Below are 9,033 nucleotides of genomic sequence, written 5' to 3'. Positions count from 1 at the left end.
GCTTGTTCCCCAGCCACGGTGCACAGTCCGCGCAGTCCCTGGCTGGCAGGGTGATTTTTAGGTTAATTCTTATGTCCTCCCACCAGTCGCGTATCTCCGAGCCGCCTATTTTGTCAGGGTCACTCAGTTCACTGTCAGACCGCAGCTCTGTAGGTCTCCTTTTTTTTGGCATTTTCAAATTCAGTTATTTGTTTTTGAAAGGGTTCATATTTGTTGTCTGTACTTCCCATATACCTCTCTATGGCTTTCTCATCCTCAATGCTGCCATATTGGTCACTCACATTTGGTATGTTGCCTTCTCTTCACCCAAATCAATATCTATCTCTATCTATCTAACAGCAGTCCCTCCCCTCCCCTCCCATCCCTGGTAACCAACAAAGAAAATTTCCTTCAATAGATAAACCTTTCCTTAACTTTTACAATAACTGACTAATACAATATTTGTCCTTTTGTGATTGACTTATTTCACTCAGCATAATGTCCTCCAAGTTCATCTACGTTATGCGGTGTTTTGTAGATTCTACATTATTCTTTAGCGTTTCATAGTATTCCATTGTTCACAACTCATTTCATAATTATTTTCTGATTTGCAGAGCCCACCACACTCTGTACTGATTCTGCATTACCAAAAGCAGTTACTAAGGCTGCATTGTTCTACTTTTTTGATAAGAGTGAGTAGTGAAGACTTCTCCACTTAAAGTATTTTTTTTGAACCTCATCAACATTTATAATGAAATATAATCCTCTGTTTTCTTTCATTAGAGAGAAGGAGAGATCATGATCAACAGGTTAAATGTTAAGGATGAGTTGATGAGGGAGGCTGACATCCTGCAGCAATATGGAGTGCTCAAGATTATAGAAAATTTAGTAATTTGTTATACTTCAGGGACAAATTTCTGAGTTAACTTAGTAGCTAACCATAAGTAAATGTCATGGTCTCCTAGTTCTCTGGTTATTTGTCTTTCTTCTTCTCATTATTTGTTCCTCTTTCCAATGAATGCATTTTTAATATTGAATCTCCTAACTGAAACAATCAATCCTGACATATTTATAGATAATATTTTCATCTACAAGATACTGTTTCCTTAATTTTCTGAACTTTAACACATATTTTGAAAATATAAATGAGCAGTACTTTCAAAGTGCCTTTACCTTGTCAATTAAAAATTGTTGTCAGTTACAATTTGATGATAGCACTAGAAACAAAAACCTAACACGGAGTTGTGACCAACACTCTGTATACTAACATTGTGGCATTCCATATTTAGGAAGTTAAAATAAGAAGTTAACTAAAACTAGAATTTGAAACTGAAAATAATGATGAGGTTTTGCCTTCTTGGAATTTAGAAATTTTTCCTTCAATTTCCTCATACAAAAAAAACCAAACTCACTGTTGTCGAGTCAGATCCAACTCATAGTGACCCCTCCTTGGGTTTCTGACACAGTATCTCTGTGGAAATAGATTGCCTTCTGAGGATAGCTGTCTTAATGTTTTGATTCCTCAATACATAGATTATTGAATTCAGAATGGGAGTAAGGTGGTACAAAAGAAACAGGATCTTGTCTACCTGAAAGCTGCTTAGTGGCCACATGTAGTTGAAGATGCATGGTCCAAAGAACATGAAGACAACGAAATGAGTTGTGCAAGTGGAGAGGGCCTTGCATGATCTTCCTGAAGAATGATGCTTGATAGTAACCAGGGCTATAAAATAAGAATTGAATAAAAGAATAAAGCAAGCAAAGGTAATTAAGACACTTACTGAGATCATAAAGAGATCCAGAACATATATATCTACATAAGCCAATAGGAACACCAAAGGAAAGTCACAGAAAAAACCTATCTACTTTATTGGGATGACAGAACAATAACGTGAAAGCAAATATGACCTGACTCATTGAATGCATGACTCCAGCCACCCATGAAAACACCACAAGTGCAACACACACCCAGGAACTTGTGACTGAAGTATAACAAAGGGGTTTGTATATTGCAATATATCTGCCAAAGGACATAGCCTGAGTGAAATAATCTCAGTATCAGTATGATGTAGGAAAGAAAACAAAACAAAACAAAAAATCTACATTATGCAACCAGCAAAGGAGATAGCCTCCTGTCCAGTGAAGTAGTTGGTACTCATCTTGGTAGGGGCAAATGAAGCAAGAGACATCAATAATTGAAAGACTGGTATGTCTGATAGTTAAGGTTGTTAGCTAAGGCTTGGATGTACCTTGATTATGAGTGGTTTAAGCAGTTGTGGTGTGATCATTTCCATGATGAGATCTGATGTATATGCTTTGTGCAGCCAATAAATTGCAAGGGAGTTTCCTCAGGGGTGTGGTCTACTTTATACACACACACACACACACATCCATACTAAGATGTATATATATATATATATATCTTAGTCTTCAAAGTGACGTATTTGCTCTTAAACAATTTAAAAAGGCCTTGTGTGGAAGATTTGCTCAATACAATATGTTGTTTGATCTCTTGACTGTTGTTTCTGTGGGCATTAATTATGAATCCAAGGGAAATGAAATCCTTGACAAATTCAATATTTTGTCCATTTTTCATGATGTTGTTCATTGGCCAAGTTGTGAGGACTTTTGTTTCCTTTATTTTGAGGTGTAATCCATACTGAACACTGTAGTCTTTGATCTTCATCAGGAAGTGCCTCAAATTCTCTTCACTTACAACAAGCAAGGTTGTGTCATCTGCATATCAAAAGTTGTTAATGAGTTTTCTTCCAATCCTGATGCTGCCTTCATATAGTTCAGCGTCTCACTTTATTTCTTAGCATAACAGATTGAATAATATGGTTAAAGGGTACAACCCTGATGAACATCTTTTCTGATTTTAAACTACTCAGTATTGTCTTGTTCTTTTTGAACTACCCTTTCTTGGTCTTCATATAGGTCCCTCACGAACATGATTACATGTTCTGGAATTCCCATTCTTCACAATGTCATCTATAATTTGTTAAGATCTACACAGTCAAATGATTTGCGTAATCAATAATGCACAGGTAAACATCTTTCTGATATTCTCATTCCATGCTCTCATCTAAATCCAGCCTGAATTTCTGGTAGTTCCCTGTCATTGTACCACTGCAAACATTTTTTAATTATCTTCAGCAAAATTTTACTTACCTGAGATGGTAACGATATTATCCATTATTCTGTGGATCACCTTTCTTTGGAATGGGCACACATATGTCTCTTCTCCAGTCAGTTGGCCAGGTAGCAGTCTTCCCAATGTCTTGGCATGAACAAGTCATCATTTCCAGTGCAGCATCCATTTGTTGAGAGATCTCAGAGGGTATTCCATCATTTGCTGAAGACTTGTTTTTCCCTAATTCCTTCAGTGCAGCTTGGGCTTCTTCCTTCAGTACTGGAAGTTCTTCATCATATGATATGTCACCTCCTGAAAAGGTTGAATGTCAAGCAATACTTTTATTATTATTTTTTTTTGAACAGTGACACTGTATTGCTTCCATCTTTTTAGATGCTTTCCATATCATTCACTATTTTGCCCATAGGATCCTTCAATATCACAACTGGAGGCTTGAGATTTTCTTTAGTCCTTTCAACTTTAGAAATCCTGAGCATATTTTCCCTTGGATTTTCCAATTCCACATCTTTGATCTTTTCATTTTAAGACTTTATTTTGTCCCCTCAAGCCACCTTCTAAAATCCTACATTTAGCTATTTTACTTCATTGTTTCTTCCATTCACTTTAGTTACTCTCTACTTAAGAGCAACTTTCAGAGGCTCTACCCACGCGGAGTTTGCTATTTTCTTATTTTCCTGTGTTTTTAATGATCTTTTTCTTTCTTTATGTATGCTGTTCTTGGTGTCATCCCACAACTTGTCTGGTTTTTGGTCATTGATGTTCAACACTTCAAATCTTTTTTTTTTTTTTTTTTAATCTCTAAATTCTGGTGGGATATAATCAAAGTTATTTTTTTGCTCTTGTAGGCTTGTTTGAATTTTATTTAGCTTCAACTTGAACTTGCATATGATTAATTGACTGTTCCACAGTCAGCTCCTGGCCTTGTTTTAAATGAAAATATTGAGTTTCTTTCCATAAACATAGTCAATCTGAAGTGTATTCTGTCTGGTGAGATCCACTTGTATAACCACCATTACGTTATTGACAAAACATATTTGCATTGCATAAATTATCCTATATTACAATTTATCAATCTTAGAAAATATTATTTTTTTTCTTATTCTATACAAAATTTTACTGAGTATCATGAAAATATTAAAGTTTAAATGTACCAAATAAATAAAATAAACCTTAAATATTAGTGTACTAACTTTAAGTTATAGTTAATGTTAATAGCAATTGAAAAAAAATCATATTGCCATAAATTCAGAAAACAGGCAAACGGAAAGATAGTCAATAAGTGAATTTTTAATTTTCCTTTCCTCCATTCTGTTTCCATTAGTTTATCCCCAAAGATCCCTAAAAAGATAAAAATAAATAGTAATATTAGAAAAAAACACTTTATGAAAACCTGAGATGATTGACTCCTGAAAATTTCTTTCGATTGTATCAACAGAATTGACCATTCTGACAGTACCAATATATCAATTCTATCAAAGGATTAGTATAATGGTTATATGTGCTCTTTTCACTGACTTAACTGATTGGTTGATTAAACCTCCAGGTTAACTGGCTGTTTACAGTTAAAAGTGATGGCATGGTTTCTAGGCTAGAAAATAATCAATTTTGGCTGATTGTGTTAAAAACTAAAATAAATAAAGTAATATTTGTCTCCTTTTAGGATAGCTATCACTGAATTTTCATTGTTTTCAAAGTCTGCCTTTCAAGTAGGAGAATCATAGAGATCGTTCTGCAGAAGGATATGTCACAATCCAGTGGTAAGTGGGAAAGTGAAATGTACTGAAATGATCTGCATGTTCCAAATTGTGAACTATATTATTATTATTACATCTTTGACATACTCTGTGACTGAAAATTGGAACCTTGATTTTGTGTTACCTTCAGCAATGTTTTTCATTTCAATGGCTTCCTGATTTGCAATCGGGAGAAATATCTAGCTCCATCCTCGTTTCACTTGCACAATTGAAATAGTTTTGCCAACATTCATAAATCTAATTCAAAATTTGGTCAGAGAACAATATTCCAGAAATCTTAGAACTGAACTGAGACCTTTACCATATTAACTTGCAGGTCATTCATGCAACTCAGACATACTCTTCAATCACGACTTTCTTTTCACGTATCTCAAGAAGTTGAACTCATCAAAGGTACCATACCTACCCTACAGTTTACAGGACTGACAAAAATGCCCAAGAAAATCTTCCCTATCTGATCTCATTCTCTTCAGTCTTGAAATAAAGTAACAAAACAACTTTAGCACAATTTCAGCTTTCAAAGATTTTGTTTTGTTTTGTTTTACTTTTATTCTACAAAGAGAAAAAGGGAATATGATTTAAACACACACACACACACACACACACAACATGAGCTATAAAACTTCAATCAATCTAAAAATTTCCACTGGTATAAAATAAAAGATAAGTAGGTGTATCAGTTATTATTAGAGTTACCCAGGAAAAAGCAGAAGGATTAAGATAAATATAATAGCGTAATAAAAAGATAATTCTAAAAGAGAAAGCATGGGGAGGGATATAAAACCATTCTGTATCTTGACTGCAGTGGTAGTCACACAAACCTAGACGTGTTCAGATTGATAGCAGTATATATTGAGCAAATAATCCAAGAAGCAAATAATCCAAGAAAAAGAAGAAAGCATCAGTGTTGAATAAAGACTCAGTAACAACCTGCTATATGCAGATGACACAACCGTGCTTGATGAACGTGAAGAAAACTTGATGCACTTACTGATGAAGATCAAGTACTACAGCTATCAGTATGGATTACACCTCAACATAAAGAAAAAAAAATATTCTCACAAGTGAACAAATAAGCAAGCATCATCATAGTGAATGGAGAAAAGATTGAAGTTGTCAAAGATCACATTTTACTTGGATCCACAAACAATACCCATGCTAGCAGCAGTCAAGAAATTAGATATTGTATTACACAGGGAAAATGTGCTTCAAAAGACCTTTTTAAAGTGTTGAAGGGGAACTCTGGTGGCATAGTGCCTAAGGCATTTGACTGCTAACCAGAAGGTTGGTGGTTCAAACCTTCCAACTGCTTCTTGGAAGGATGACTGGGCAATCTACTTCCATAAAGACATTGCCTCAGAATCCCAAGGAGGGGCAAAAATATGTTAAAGCAGGAAGGCATTGAGCCAGGGTCGATTGAAGCGAGCTTCAAGGCTTTTGTTCCTTATCTAGCCAAGTTGAGACAAATGTTTCAAATTGCCACTGCAGGTTGCATTTTCTAAATTACCTCCCCATGCCCTTGCTGACCACTTGCTAGTTTATCATACACGGAGATACCAGGCATTCTGGTAGACTAAGGAGAGAGCAATAACCAGCTCAGACCAGTTTTGTCCCACAGACATGCACATTGGGAGAAACAGAACAATGTTGCTCAGAACCAACATCTCCCCCATGCCTAAACCCCATCAGCTAATGACAGGAAGTTGCTGTAACTCATCCTGCACACAAGCACATATATTAAGAACTCATAAGAATCTACTAGCAATAATCATGAAGTTCCAGGAGAAAAATAGCAAAAAAAATGTTCCTGAGATTGCCACATGATAATACTCTGCAGCTTTTATCCTCCCTCTTCCAATTATGAAATAAAATCTGGCAATTTAATTTCTTTCAAAATATACTTTCAAGAATATTGTTTGCCTCTTAATGACATGTAACAATTCATTTACCACTGCATAGAATCTTCAGAATATGACCTTAAGTCATTTAGGAAACGGCAATAGATGAATTACTCAAAACTTTAGAAGGGCTTCTCATTGCAATTGCAATAAAATTTAAATTCTTGATATTCACTTAATAGACCATATATGTTTTAAACACTCTCATTATCTGAAAATTTATGTCTAATAATAATTTCTAATTCAGTTACTATACTTCAGCCAATTTAGACTTTGTTATGTTCCTCAAATATATCAAGTCCATTACCATCTTTTTGTTTTTGAATTTTCTATTTCCTCTTCATAGAATGCTCTGCCACTAAAGCATTCAGCCAGACATCAGTCAGTTATCGGCCAGAATGCCACCTCCTCAAGAAGGTAGTGCTTGGTAACTAAAAGTAAATTGGTTACTCCCAATCCACAGTCACAATATATCATTTTGCTTTCCTTTTTCATTTCTTCAGAATAATATTTATTCTATAAAGCATTTTTTTTTGTCATTTACTATGTTAATGCCTGTCTCTTTCTACTACAGTGATGCTCTAAGACAGCAACAAATATCTCTCTCATGAATTACTCTTTCTCCAGTGCCTAGAATTGTTATGCAAAATGAGGGGTGCTTACAAATGTATTTTTTGAAATAAATTTACTAATGTCAGGTGAATACCCCAAATCCTGGAAAACTTTTTTTGTCTTCTTTTCATTTGGCTAAATGCTGATTAAATAATTTTTTCACTGAAGTTCACTTCCTGGTTGTGAAGTTTATAAATTACAGGATTCAACAAAGGAAAAAAATCACTCTGTGGAAGAGAGAAACTATTTTGTCAACTGAGACGTTTCTAGTGGGGCGAGAATAGATGAAAATGGCAGGTTCAAACATGAGAAACACAATGATAATGTGTGTTCTGGTTACTAGTGGTGCTCTGACAAGAATATACCACAAAAATCTTTTTAGGACAGGAAGTATTTTTAGGGCAGGAATATTTCCTGCCAAGTGGGCTGCCTTCGGCATTAATCAGCAGAAGGAGAGAGACCAAAGAAACAGAAGCAGAGCTGCCTCAGCCTGAAAAGGTAGGGCCATGGCCTTTGGGGGTGGAATGACCATGGCCCCCTAGGTTTCAAAGAGCCAGGCCTTCACCAACTTGGTTCTGGAATGTGGGGATGCTCATTCATGTGAGCCAGTGGAATGGAGCCATAGCCGCTGCCCAAGAGTGAGGGAGAGGGGCTACCATTCCCAAGAGGGGAAGGAATGGGGCCGCCAAGCCAAGTGGGTGAGGTAGCCACTAAGGGACTAGGGGACTGGAGCTACCCAGTGAAGGAGATCTGTACAGATGCCACCCAATGAAGATCTGTACAGATACCAAGTTGACAAGAGGTGGAAATGTGGTAGTTCAGTTTGTACATCAACTTGGCTGGGCTTGGCTGAGTGGTTAGGCAGCTGGTGGGAGTTATTCTCCACGATGAGACTGGCAATCAACTCCACGGTGGGATCTACCACAAGCAGCTGAGTAGCTGCCTTTGGGATATATTATGCTTGAGATTTAGCTATTTAGGGGTTAAGAGCTATTTTCTCTTGAATCACAGAACCCATATATTTGACTAGATATTTCTTTCATTCTGGTGCTGTGAAATTCCAAGTTCCTAGGTGTAACTCTCTGTTTGCTCTGTGTATTTGGGCCTTAATTTCATTTTGTAGATTCTAAAGATGGAAACTTGGATAACTGATAGCATAATATATTTCTTTTTCTAAGTATGAAATTATTAATTTCCACATGAATATTGCTTTAACTCCATCAAAGATATCAATATATCTTGTTTTTATAATCATTCAATATAAAATATTTTCTAATATCTCCAGTAAATTCCTCTTGAACACGTTGGGTTAGTTAGAAGTGAGTGACTTAGACCTGAGACCAGAATTAGATAGTACCTGGCTACCAAAACAAACCACTTGGAAAGGGATTAAAATTCAGGATCCTGGACAGAGTGGGAGAAAAATGTAGAACAATACTCAAAAATATTAAGAAAAAAACCTTGAACTACTGGTCTGATAGAGACTATTGAAACCCCCAAGCTTATGGCCCCTAGTCACCCCTTCAGGCCTGCAAGTGATCTCACTCCTATGGATTAACTTTCATCCAAAAAATAGACAAGGCACCAGAAGATGCATTCCTTGGAAAAATCAACCTTGGGAAATCAGAAGGGCAGC

General features: G+C 36.1%; 1 pseudogene; it reads right to left on the bottom strand.

The window, feature by feature from the left end:
- Positions 1 to 1,272: 1,272 nt before the first annotated feature.
- On the bottom strand, positions 1,273 to 2,168 carry LOC103212214 (annotated as a pseudogene).
- Between the last annotated feature and the right edge of the window lie 6,865 nt (positions 2,169 to 9,033).

The sequence above is a fragment of the Orycteropus afer genome, unplaced genomic scaffold (genome assembly GCF_000298275.1).
Source record: "Orycteropus afer afer isolate SDZICR_OR568_19922 unplaced genomic scaffold, OryAfe1.0 scaffold00883, whole genome shotgun sequence".
Classification (NCBI taxonomy): domain Eukaryota; kingdom Metazoa; phylum Chordata; class Mammalia; order Tubulidentata; family Orycteropodidae; genus Orycteropus; species Orycteropus afer.
This window is presented reverse-complemented; position numbering and strand designations above follow the sequence as displayed.